This window comes from Carassius gibelio, chromosome B25 (genome assembly GCF_023724105.1).
Source record: "Carassius gibelio isolate Cgi1373 ecotype wild population from Czech Republic chromosome B25, carGib1.2-hapl.c, whole genome shotgun sequence".
Classification (NCBI taxonomy): Eukaryota; Metazoa; Chordata; class Actinopteri; order Cypriniformes; family Cyprinidae; genus Carassius; species Carassius gibelio.
Genome location: NC_068420.1, coordinates 3206821 through 3221380, shown reverse-complemented (window position 1 = coordinate 3221380; position 14560 = coordinate 3206821).

Sequence of the window (14560 nt, the reverse complement as noted above, 5' to 3'; positions counted from 1 at the left end):
TAAACAGCAAGTTTAAAAATAATATTGATAAATAGAATAAGAGTTCCAGTTATGCTATGTGATTGGGTATACGTCAGGGCTTACGTATGGGTGACGGACATACAGAAAGATAACACAAGAGAGATTCTCGTGTATGCGGTTGCTTCATGCTGAATAAAGCGAGTTAAAGACGATCTACTGTCTCTTCATATATCTATATATATTATACGAAGATAGATACGCTTCACAGCAGTCACGTGCCGATTTGGGTTGATTTGGGAGGGGTCTGAGCTGGTCGGCCATGATGGCAGTATACGCTATCGGTTGTCAGGGGCAATGCCTTCAGAACTTCACAGAGGCACAACTAAAAATTTTGGAGACCTTTAATTTTTGCGCATTTATTTTGTCGGCGGAACAGATCGAGAGGGATCTACGAATACAAGAAAGAAAAGGAAGAAAGTAAAGCAATGCAAAAACATAAGGCGAAAGAAAGGGGACCTTACAGAAACAAGCTCACACCAAGCGCAAAACAGCGGTGTTTGAAGAAGCTCTCAAGCATCCAAAATATCGACCCATACGAGCTCACTGCAGCAGCACAGAGACCTGGACCATTTACATCCATGCACACATATGGACAATTTTGAATTATATTGTTTTTGGTTTAAGTTACTACACAATGTAAAATACTTCAGGATGTTTTCTTCATATAATGGACTTCAATGCCTACCAACTCAGTTGGTTGCTATTGTTTCTTACCACCACAACTGACAGTCACCACTTATAAGCTATTCCTAAATATTGTAGAAACATAATTTTCTGTAAAGTTGCTTTGTAACGATTTGTATTGTAAAAAGCGCTATAAAAAAAAACCCATCAGAAACATTTCTGCAGTACTGAAGATATTAAATACTCATCTGAGGAGGAAACTATGTTGCATCATAATGAAAGGATGTGTGACGACACTTTTCTGTAAACTGAGCCAAACATTTTTTTTTCACGGAGTAAGAATACTTACTGTATTGCACAATTTATTTCATACTTATATGCAATATAACCTTTTATTTTCATCATCATCTTTAAGAGTTCATGATAATTTATGGTCAACTTTATTTCTCAGTTGATGAATCCATCCACAATTCATAAAATACAACAAGAAGGTACAAGAAGGCTTGACTTCCAAAGGGTATTGAAATCATTTTAAAATCACATCGACAGGTAAAAAAAAAAGCCACAGATCAAATATTCATTTATCACAAATTAACTGTTTGACAAACACTTTCTGCTTCAATGTCCAGATCTGAATTTAAAAAAAAAATCTCAAACAGGCTCCGGAGTCTCGATCTGAATCAACCAAGTCGCAAATATGCTCCGAAGTCCTGATCTGAATCAACCGAGTCGTGAACAGGCTCCGAGTGCCGATCTGAATCAACCGAGTGGCGAACATGCTCCGAAGTGGCGATCTGAATCAACCGAGTCGCGAACATGCTCCGAAGTGGTGATCTGAATCAACCGAGTCGCGAACAGGCTCCGAAGTGCCGATCCGAATCAACCGAATCGCCAACAGGCTCCGAAGTGCCGAGCTGAATCAACCGAGTCGCGAACAGGCTCCAAAGTGCCGATTTGAATCAACCGAGTCGCGAATATGCTCCGAAGTCCCGATCTGAATCAACCGAGTCGCGAACAGGTTCCGAAGTGCCGATCTGAATCAACCGAATCGCGAACAGGCTCCAAAGTGCCGATCTGAATCAACAGAGTTGCGATCAGGCTCCGAAGTACTAATAATTATCAGTATACTAATTGATACAACTCTACATAATTTGGTGCAACAAAAAATACATGATAAATAGATATGAAACAATTCAGCAGATACTCCCTTACGAAAATTAACCATGGTTTTACTACAAATAAAACCAAAAAACCATGGTTACTATAGTTAATCCATGGTAACCACAAATTAACCCTGGTTTTGCTAAATTAACCATAGTATAACCATGGTATTTGTAGTAAATCTGTGGTTATACAAATGGTAGTCAACACGCCAAAAAACCATGGGTTACTACAGTTTTACTATAATAAAACCATGGTTATTTTTCGTAAGGGCTGCACAGAGATACTGCACAAAGTAAAACTGTTTCTTGAATGTCGTATATGAGGCTCCTGGTATAAATGTCTGGTGGTGATGTGCTTTAATTACATGGCATGCAGGAAAAAATTTAGCTAATTCATGCGCACGATTTTCTATTTCATTCCCTCGATTTGCTAAATCATGTACAATATTTATACATCATGAGAACGAATTAGTAAATTGTGCATACGATTTAGCACATCAATGAAATGTAAAAGTAATCGTGCACGTTTTAGTACATCGAGGGAACGAATTAGTAAATCATGGACATGACTTCCTTTTTTTTCTTGCATGTCATGATCAGGGCTCTGTGCTCACTATCAGAGGATAAACCTAAACAATATAGCAATTACCAAAGAACCATAATTCTTGAGCTTCTCAGAAAAACATTCATAAAGCGTAAAAGATATGAAAAATGAACAATATAGAGATTTCTAGCATCTCTCCTGTATTATTTGTCCCAGCCGAAAAAACAGTTTTAAAGAAAATGAGCGTATTGACTTTCTCAGAAGAATCTGTGATCTCTGATTACTGACTGTGGAGATGACTCTTTCAGACAGTGCTGAGGAGGCAGAGTTAGGTGCAGGACAGCTGATAGAGAAGAGGAAGAGTGTGTTTCTTACCCCAGCAGCAGAAGACAGGCTCTTCTGAGGGAAGGACAGGAGGCTTGATGCAGTGTTTTGCTGTAGAACAAGGCTCCTTCTCAGCACCTGATCTTCTTCAGAAAAGAGTTCCTCGAGTGTAGAGTCAGACACTCAGATTTCTTGCAAACTAGAATCTTTTAATAACATTTAGCATATTACTGTAGTCATGTTCATTGTTTTTATTATAACACATGGAAAGTTTATGAGAAGATTGTTAAATGTGTTCTTCCTCCTCTTCTTCATCCTGGGCCTGCACTGTCAACATCCTTCTCTGAGCTGAAAGGGAGGATCATCTTGTTAATGTTGCTTATGTATGTTCACAACCAGTCAAAAATCTGGAATCTTTTCTTCATGGTTTTCAAGAGAAGTCTCTTTTGCTCACCAAGGCTAAATTAACTTGAGCAATATATAAAAAAAGTAATATTGTAAAAAAAGAAAAAAAAAAGAAAGAAATAACAGTTTTCATAATCTTTTTCAAATATACTTTAAAACGTATTTATTGAAATTATTATGAGGCAAAGCTGAATTTTTCAGTAACTTTACTCCAATCTTCAGTGTCACATGATCTTTTTCATATACTGATTTGCTGCTTTTTCATAAACATTGCTGATTATCATCAATCAGTGCATTTACATGCACCTAATCACATTATTGCCGCTATGATCAAAGTGTACATCTGCTCATGACGTACATGAATGATGTGAATCACATCTGCAGTTAGCTTACTACGGTCATTAGTTCCACTGAAGTCTATTGGTAACGAAGGAACTTGTGACCACAGTTGGTTTTAGGGAAACGCACCCCATATTAGAAATGATTGGGAAGAAAACTTAGCATTTCTGGAGAGTCACTTTTTTTCTTCATGATTATTTTATAAAAACAAACTGAACATCATGTGACACTGAAGACTGGAGTAATTAATGCTGAAAATATAGCTGTGCATTATAGAAATAAACTATACTTTTAAAATATATTTAAAACTTTTGACTCACTGTGTACATTGCTACATTTAAATGAAAACTCAACTTGTAATAAACAATGCACACATACTTCAACACCAAGGCTGCATCTCATTTCTAGTCTTACTTGATCTTAGTGCTGCGTTCGACACCATAGATCATGACATACTCATAGATCGATTACAAAACTATACAGGTATTCAAGGGCAGGCTCTAAGATGGTTTAGATCCTACCTGTCCGATCGCTACCATTTTGTTTACTTAAATGGGGAGTCATCTCATTTATCATCAGTAAAATATGGAGAGCCACAAGGATCTGTCCTAGGTCCCCTTCTATTTTCAATATATATGTTGCCCCTTGGTAATATTATTAGAAAATACGGAATTAGCTTCCACTGTTATGCTGATGATACTCAGCTATATATCTCAACGAGACCAGATGAAACTTCCCAATTATCTAAGCTAACAGAGTGTGTTAAAAATGTAAAAGATTGGATGACACACAATTTTCTCCAATTAAATTCAGATAAGACAGAGATACTAATTATTGGACCAAAAAACACTACACAGAATCTTGTAGATTACAATCTGCAACTAGACGGATGTACTGTTACTTCCTCTACAGTCAAAAATCTGGGTGTTATATTAGACAGCAATTTGTCTTTTGAAAATCATATTTCCAATGTTACAAAAACTGCATTCTTCCATCTTAGAAACATTGCCAAGCTACGAAACATGTTATCTGTTTCTGATGCAGAAAAGCTAGTTCATGCATTCATGACCTCTAGACTGGACTATTGTAATGCACTTCTAGGTGGTTGTCCTGTTTCGTCAATAAGCTACAGGTAGTCCAAAATGCAGCAGCTAGAGTCCTTAGGGGGTCAAGAAAATATGATCATATTACCCCAATTTTACAGTCTCTGCACTGGCTACCTATTAAGTTCCGTATCAGTTACAAATTATCATTACTTACCTATAAGGCCCTAAATGGTTTAGCTCCAGCGTACCTAACTAGCCTTCTACCACGTTACAACCCATCACGCACCCTAAGGTCACAAAACACTGGACTTTTGGTCGTTCCTAGGATAGCAAAGTCCACTAAAGGAGGTAGAGCTTTCTCACATTTGGCTCCCAAACTCTGGAATAGCCTTCCTGATAATGTTCGGGGTTCAGACACACTCTCTCTGTTTAAATCTAGATTAAAAACACATCTCTTTCGCCAAGCATTCGAATAATGTATCTTTTTAATTGTGAGTGTAGTTGCATCTGATCAAAGGTGCATTTTTATTCATTAGCTTGGGTTAAACTAATTTTACTTTGTTGGATCAGCGGCTATGCTAATGATGTCTGTATTTTGTTTCTGTGTTTCGCCACGGGATTTACATCCCGTGGTAACTAGGATTTACACAAGCTCCAGTCTGGATCCAGAACACCTGAGAAGAGATGATGCTAACCCTCAGAGGACCTCAGATGATGCTAACCCTGAAACAACAAACAGAAATAACAATTATTGCTAAATGTGTGACTGAATCATATAATAACTTAATTATTAATATTGATAGTTCATCGTCTAGCTGACTACGTCTTTTATTATTATTATTTTTATTTTTTCTAAAATCCTGTCAAATGTGCACAAACTACTAGCTACTACTAAATATTGTAGAAACATAATTTTCTGTAAAGTTGCTTTGTAACGATTTGTTTTGTAAAAAGCGCTATACAAATAAAACTTGAATGATCTCCCGGGTCCGCTATTAGCTTATAGCCCGTTAGCATCAGCAAGCGTGGTTTCTGCTAACTGCGCTTATATTGCTAATACTCTATTCACTCACATTACCGCTGCTGTACTCACTGTTACTTGCTTTAATGGCGGATGAATGTCTCCACTCTGTGCAGCTCAAGCTCAAAGCCATGGGGAAGCAGATTCCTGACCTGGAGGATTGGCAGGCCCAGCTGAGAGAGCGGAGAGCCGCGCTGGAATCATCCCGGGCTGACGCTCACAAGTCCGGGGTAAGTATGCAGCGTGCTGTTAACAGTCCAACCACGTCTACTCCGTGTGTTTCTCTGCACAGGCCCGGTGCACCCAGGACGCGATCTTCCCAGATGTCCTTCACTGCGACGTCGGAACACCATGGACCCTGGGTGAATCCACAACGGAGGACACCAGCCAGGCCCCGGGCGACGACTTCTCCCCCTCCTGCCTTCGAGATCTCCACCCGGAACCGCTGCGCTCCCCTCCGCAAGACAGGACACGATGCTGTGATCATCGGAGACTCCATCGTCCGACCCGTCCGTGCTACGTTAGCTGAAGGTAAAGTGCACGCTCATTGTTTGCCTGGTGCTCGTGTTCTCGATGTTTCTGCGCAGATACCCACGATCCTGAAGGACGACGAGAGCCCCAGAGCGGTCGTGCTTCACGCCGGGGTTAACGACACCACGCTGCGGCAGACGGAGACGCTGAAGAGGGACTTCAGCAGCCTGTTTGAGACAGTTCGAAGCACGACGCCCGCGGCGACGATCGTCGTGTCAGGACCACTGCCCACGTATCGACGAGGACATGAAAGGTTCAGTAGACTTTTTGCTTTAAATGAATGGTTGTTGTCATGGTGTAAAGAACAGAAACTGCCATTTGTTAATAACTTGAATCTTTTCTGGGAGCGTCCTAGGCTGTTTCGTGCTGATGGATTACACCCCAGCAAAATCGGAGCGGAGCTTCTCTCTGACAACATCTCCAGGACACTTCGCTCCATGTGACTAGTAAGACAATTCTCAAATAACCATTATGATGAGTTTTGTTCCACCCGCTTAAATGCTAAAAGTACTTGCGCTGTAAAAACTATTAAGACTGTGTCTGTTCCCCGAATAGTGAGGTCAAAATATAAATATAATGTAGGACCTAGAAAAAATCTTATCGCAATTAAACCAGAAAAATGTAAAGTAAATGAACAAAAACAATTTTTAAAGTTTGGGCTTATAAATATTAGATCACTCAAACCCAAAGCAGTTATTGTAAATGAAATGATCACAGATAATAGTTTTGATGTACTCTGCTTGACTGAAACCTGGCTAAAACCAAATGATTATTTTGGTCTAAATGAGTCTACTCCACCAAACTACTGTTATAAGCATAAGCCCCGTCAGACTGGTCGTGGCGGAGGTGTTGCAACAATATATAGTGATATTCCCAATGTTACCCAGAAAACAGGATATAGGTTTAACTCTTTTGAAATACTTCTGCTAAATGTTACTCTGTCAGACATGCAAAAGAAATCTAATGTATATCTTGCTCTGGCTACTGTGTATAGACCACCAGGGCCATATACAGAATTCCTAAAAGCATTTGCAGATTTCCTCTCAGACCTTCTAGTTACAGTTGATAAAGCGCTAATCATGGGAGATTTTAATATTCACGTTGATAATACAAATGATACATTAGGACTTGCGTTCACTGACCTAATAAACTCTTTTGGAGTCAAGCAAAATGTCACCGGGCCCACTCATCGTTTTAATCATACACTAGATTTAATTATATCGCATGGAATCGATCTTACTGCTACAGATATTGTATCTCAAATTGATGATATTACAGACCATTTCCTTGTATCGTGCATGCTGCGTATAACTGATATTAACTATATGTCTCAGCGATACCGTCTGGGCAGAACTATTGTTCCAGCCACCAAAGAAAGATTCGCAAATAACCTGCCTGATCTATATCAACTGCTATCTGTACCCAAAAATACACATGAATTAGACGAAATGACTGGCAACATGGGCACTATTTTTTTCTAATACATTAGAAACTGTTGCCCCCATCAAATTGAAAAAGGTTAGAGAAAAACTTACTGTGCCATGGTATAACAGTAATACTCACTCTCTCAAGAAAGAAACTCATAGTCTTGAACGCAAATGGAGAAAAACTAACTGGGAAGTTTTTAGAATTGCTTGGAAAAACAGTAAGTCCAGCTATAGACAGGCTCTAAAAACTGCTAGGGCAGAGCATATACACAAACTCATAGAAAATAACCAAAACAATCCAAGGTTTTTATTTAGCACAGTGGCTAAATGAACAAATTACCAGACGCCACCTGATTCAAATATTCCACCAACGTTAAATAGTAATGACTTTATGAATTTCTTCACTGATAAAATAGATAACATTAGAAATACAATAGCGAATGTAGATTTTACAGCATCTAACACTTCAGTTTCATCCATCGCACCCAAAGATAAACTGCAGTGCTTTACAACCATAGGACAGGAAGAGCTAAATAAACGTATCACTGTATCTAAACCAACAACATGTTTATTAGATCCTTTACCCACTAAATTACTGAAAGAGCTGTTACCTGTAGCCGAAGAACCGCTTCTCAATATCATTAACTCGTCGTTATCTTTAGGTCACGTCCCAAAACCATTCAAGCTGGCGGTTATCAAGCCTCTTTTTAAGAAACCAAAACTAGATCCTAGTGTACTGGCAAATTATAGGCCTATTTCAAGTCTTCCATTTATGTCTAAAATGTTAGAAAAAGTTGTGTCTGCTCAATTGAGCACCTTCCTGCATAAAAATGATCTGTATGAAGAATTTCAGTCAGGTTTTAGGCCCCACCATAGCACAGAAACTGCACTTGTTAAAATTACAAATGACCTGCTTCTTGCGTCAGATCAAGGCTGCATCTCATTTCTAGTCTTACTTGATCTTAGTGCTGCGTTTGACACCATAGATCATGACATACTCATAGATCGATTACAAAACTATACAGGTATTCAAGGGCAGGCTCTAAGATGGTTTAGATCCTACCTGTCCGATTGCTACCATTTTGTTTACTTAAATGGGGAGTCATCTCATTTATCATCAGTAAAATATGGAGTCCCACAAGGATCCGTCCTAGGTCCCCTTCTATTTTCAATATACATGTTGCCCCTTGGTAATATTATTAGAAAATACGGAATTAGCTTCCACTGTTATGCTGATGATACTCAGCTATATGTCTCAACGAGACCAGATGAAAATTCCCAATTATCTAAGCTAAAAGAGTGCGTTAAAAATTTAAAAGATTGGATGACAAATAATTTTCTCCAATTAAATTCGGATAAGACAGAGATACTAATTATTGGACCAAAAAAAACTACACAGAATCTTGTAGATTACAATCTGCAACTAGACGGATGTACTGTTACTTCCTCTACAGTCAGAAATCTTGGTGTTATATTAGACAGCAATTTGTCTTTTGAAAATCATATTTCCAATGTTATAAAAACTGCATTCTTCCATCTTAGAAACATTGCCAAGCTACGAAACATGTTATCTGTTTCTGATGCAGAAAAGCTAGTTCATGCATTCATGACCTCTAGACTGGACTATTGTAATGCACTTCTAGGTGGTTGTCCTGCATCGTCAATAAACAAGCTACAGGTAGTCCAAAATGCAGCAGCTAGAGTCCTTACGAGGTCAAGAAAATATGATCATATTACCCCAATTATACAGTCTCTGCAGTGGCTACCTATTAAGTTCTGTATCAGTTACAAATTAGCATTACTTACCTATAAGGCCCTAAATGGTTTAGCTCCTGCGTACCTAACTAGCCTTCTACCACGTTACAACCCATCACGCACCCTAAGGTCACAAAACGCTGGACTTTTGTTAGTTCTTAGGATAGCAAAGTCCACTAAAGGCGGTAGAGCTTTCTCACATTTGGCTCCCAAACTCTGGAATAGCCTTCCTGATAATGTTCGGGTTTCAGACACACTCTCTCTGTTTAAATCTAGATTAAAAACACATCTCTTTCACCAAGCATTCGAATAATGTATCTTTTATTTGTGAGTGTAGTTGCATCTGATCAAAGGTGCATTTTTATTCATTAGCTTGGGTTAAACTAATTTTACTTTGTTGGATCAGCAGCTATGCTAATGATGTGTCTATTTTGTTTCTATGTTTCGCCACGGGATTCACATCCCGTGGTAACTAGGATTTACACAAGCTCCAGTCTGGATCCAGAACACCTGAGAAGAGACGATGCTGACCCTCAGAGTACCTCAGATGATGCTAACCCTGAATCAACAAACAGAACTAACAATTATTGCTAAATGTGTGACTGAATCATATAATAACTTAATTAATAATATTGATAGTTCATCGTCTAGCTGACTACGTCTTGTATTATTATTATTTTTTTTATTTTTTCTAAAATCCTGTCAAATGTGCACAAACTACTAGCTACTACTAAATATTGTAGAAACATAATTTTCTGTAAAGTTGCTTTGTAACGATTTGTTTTGTAAAACTTGAATTGAATTGAATTGAATTGAATTGGTCTCTTCTGGAAGATGATTCCAACTGCGAGCGGCATAGAAACTAAAAGCAGATTCCCCTTGTTTTGTGTGAACCCTTGGTATTTCTAACTGACTCGATCCTAATGATCTGAGTGCTCTGTTAGGTTTATATTCAGTGAGCATATCTGCAACTGCAGTTTTTAAGGAGTTTGGAAATGTCCCAGAAAGAAGTGAGGTGTTCACCACTTCTAAGAAATCTGCTTCTAAGCAGTTAAGCACACTGTTGAAAAAAGATGTGGGAAGTGTGTCAAGATAGCAGGTTGATGATTTTAGGTGCTGCACTGTGTCTTCCAGAATGTTGCAATCAATTGCTTCAAAAATACACGTAGTATCTTTTTGATATTGTGGCTGAATCTGTCTGACCTCTGCATTACTTGAGGTTGTGCTAATCGCCTTCCTGATATTGATGATCTTCTCAGAAAAGAAGGATGCAAACTCATTGCATTTGCTGTCTGAGAGCATTTCACTGGGAATCTGACTTCAGTCTATGTCTCGTAACTTTGAACGCTCCTCTGGTTTCAGTTGTGTTTCTGTTTATTTTGGTGACGTATAAATAAAGTCTTCCCATCTGCCTGCACTTGAGTCTTCGCCTCTTGCGATCCATGACACTACGTCCTTAATAACAAACCAGCAAACATTGGTCCGACGGCGACGTCGTGTGGCCGGCCAAAAATAGTCGCGGTAGGACGGCATAAATCGGTAGAAATATGTAACGCTGAAGATTTCTTAAAAATCGCATTCAGATATGTTTGTACACGTTTATAGTTATATGGGGTTTCATGTATAATTGTTTCTTTGACTTTTAGATACGTGTAGTTCAATATTTATTTATTTATTTATTTATTGCTTAATGTACATAACAAGACAGGGAACCAACAATGTAAGACACTTTCATATAGACCAGCACATAGTTTACATTAAAGAGAGAGAAAAAAAAATAAAAAATAAAAATAAATAAAACAAACAAATAACAAGGAGCAAGGATGAAACCAAAATTGTAGTCAATGAAGTTAAAAATGTTTTTAAAATAATAGATATTTTGACAAAGAGAAGCATAACTTTTCCGATTTTCGATTAAGTTTTTTGAGGCATTTTAAGCTCTGAAACATTTTAACAATCTCACATAAGAATATATTGAAGGAAGGTTTACATTTTTTCCATTTACAAGTATGTATATGATATTTACCCATCAACAAAACAAAATTCACAACATCAGAGAAGGATGAATTTAAATCACATTTAAAAAAGAGCACATCTTGCTGAGTTATAGGAGAAACTGTCTCCATTTTTACTGACAACCAGCTATGTATATCAAACCAAAATTTAGAAGAAACCTCACAATAAAAGAAAAGGTGATCAAGTGTTTCAGGAAATGAAGAGCAGAAACCACAAGGATCCACATCGAAATGAAATCGTTTTTGTATAAAGTCACTAACTGGATATATCCTAAACATAATTTTATAATGAGTCTCCTTGACCTTTGGAGCAACTGGGTAAGCTATATAATGGGTAAAAGCTTTGTCCCTTACTGAGGTTTCAACATCTCCCAGAAAATAGAAAATAACATTTATAATCACCAGTGATGATACGTTTAAGTTCCTTATAAATAAGTTTGTTATTACACTTATAGTCTAAGAGGTCAACATTACATATTTTCAAAGAGGGGAGAGAAACTACTGGTCTAGATAAAAGATCAGAAAAACTACTTTGGATTATTCTTAACAATCCAGTAGGTATAGCATTGCATTTCTTATTATAACCTTTTAATGTAATTTTAAAGGGGGGGTGAAATGCTCGTTTTCACTCAATATCCTGTTAATCTTGAGTACCTATAGAGTAGTACTGCATCCTTCATATCTCCAAAAAGTCTTTATTTTTGTTATATTCATAAGAGAAAGATAGTCTGTACCGATTTTTCCCGGAAAAACACGAGCGCCTAGAGGCGTGACGTGTGGGCGGAGCTAAAGAATCACGAGCGCCAGTAGGATTTTGAGTTGAGAGCATGTGGAAGCTGTGAAACAGATCCAGAGGCTGAAATTTAACAAGAGCAGCATCAGCAAAGGCGTCTCTATGTGGTATGTACTGAAACTGTGTATATTTGCTTAGCGGTTTTGGAAAATGACTAAGTTCCACTTTATGTCGTCTTTTTTTTTTTTTTTTTTTAAGCTGTACATGTGGAAAGTGTAGTTTGATGACAACATCGCATGTTGTTTACTTGGTGTGCTTACGCTCGGATAGCTAAGTTAACAACACAGAGATATTTGAAGCAGTTTTACTCACCGCATGTGGTTCCAACACACGATCGTGACCCTTTTCCGTTGGGACTGCATTATCCTTAAGAAATAAACGATGTGCAATCCGAAATGCAGGGAACAAACAAAAACACTTGCACAACTCCGTTGATGCTCTGTAAAAATAAACTCCATCCACTGGTCCCTTAATGCTGTTTCTCTTTTGGTAATCTGTGCAGGGTTGTCTTGCCCTGGCAACCAAAAACACACTTCTTTTGTGACTTTTCGCGACGCTCTCGCTCTGATCAGTGATTGTCTGTGCTCAGCCTCTCTCTGCTCTGCTATACGGGAGCGTGCGCTCTTCCAGCAGAAGTGCCTCAGGACCCATATAAGGAAATTCCGCTCCATCTAACGTCACACAGAGCCATACTCGAAAAAAACTTTCCGAAACTTGTGACAAACCGGAAGAGGTTTTTTTGGAACAAAAATACTCCTTCAAATGTACAACTTAATTTTTGAAACTTTGTCCATGTTTAGCATGGGAATCCAACTCTTTAACAGTGTAAAAAACTCAGTATGCATGAAATAGCATTTCACCCCTCCTTTAACTTTGTATTTACTAATGAAATCAATATAAGATAAGAAAAAGCCATTATCATCTAACAAATCATGAATAAAAAAAATACCCTGGCTATACCAATCACTTTTAAACAGAGATTTTCTATTAATAATTACAACCCTATTGTTCCAAAGAGTGGAATTGTGAGGTGAAAAGTTATGGGTAAACATCATTTTCCAAAATAACAGTACTTGTTTATGAAAATTAGATACCTTCAGAGGAATTTTACAAGGGTCGAGATCACATCTCAACACAAAATCAAGGCCGCCAATTTTTTTTAAAATGTGGTTAGGAATATGGTACCATATCGAGTGTGACTTTGTTAAACACTCTTTCAACCATTTTATTCTGAATGTACCAAGAAGAGATTCAAAGTCAATGGCTCTCAAACCTCCATTTTCATACTCTTTTACCATATGAAATTTACGTAGATAATGCGTTTTATTTTTCCAAATAAATTTAAATAAGATTGAATTCACCGATTTAATTACTCTAGGGGCAGTATACAAGGCTTGATATAAGTAGATAAGTTTGGATATTCCCTCAGTTTTAGTTAAGATAGGTCTCGAGATAACCAATGATTTAAGGATTTTTTCATACTTTCTATTTTAGAGTTAAAATTTGAATGTTCTCTATTAACAACATTATTTGTAATCATAACCCCTAAATACTTAATCTCCTTTTTTACTGGAATGCCCTCTATAACGTCTAAATTACAATTATGGATTGCCATTAATTCACATTTTTTTAAGTTTAGAGTCAGGCCTGATGCCTTTGAGAAAACAGAAATGTTTTCAATAACTAATGGAAGTACCTCTTTATTTTTAAGAAATAAAAGAGTGTCATCTGCAAATTGACTTATAGTAAAGGTTCTACCAAGAATATCTATGCCTATACTATCTTCAAAGTTTTTAATGAATAAAGACAAGTTCAACTGCAAGATTGAAAAGTAATGGTGAGACAGGGCATCCCTGACAAATTCCTCGTTTAATTTGGATTTTGGGTGATGAACCAACATTAAGAGAAACACTACTAAAAATATCATTATAAAACATGGAAATTACTTTACAAAACATAGGGCCAAAACCAAAAGTTTCTAAGGACCTAAACAAAAAGGAGTGTTCAAGGGAATCAAATGCCTTGAAGAAATCTAGAAATAGAAGTAAGCTTGTCTGGGGAATTAAAAAATTATAATCAAGCATATCAAGAACTAGTCTAATATGACTGTGAATACTTCTCCCTTTAATAAAAGCAGATTGTGTTTCACTGATCATTTCACCAATACCCTTTTTTAATCTATTTGCAAAAACATGAGAGAGCAGTTTGAAATCATTACATAAAAGAGTTATTGGTCTCCAATTGTCTAAAAATAATTTATCTTTGTTCAACTTTGGAGCTAGAATAATTAAACCGTGCTTCATTGATGGAGATAATTCAGCTTTATCTATACATTCCTTTAGTTCTTCAAAAACTAAAATTCTTATTTTGTGCCAAAAGTGTTTATATAGTTCTACTGTGATGCCATCAATACCTGGCGACTTTCCATTAGACATTTGCTTCATAGCGGTGTCTAATTCTGAAATCTCAATGTCAGCATCCATCATATTTCTAAAATCAGAGTCTATAATAGGAACTCTATCTTTTAAAAAGGAGAAGAAGAGATCACAATC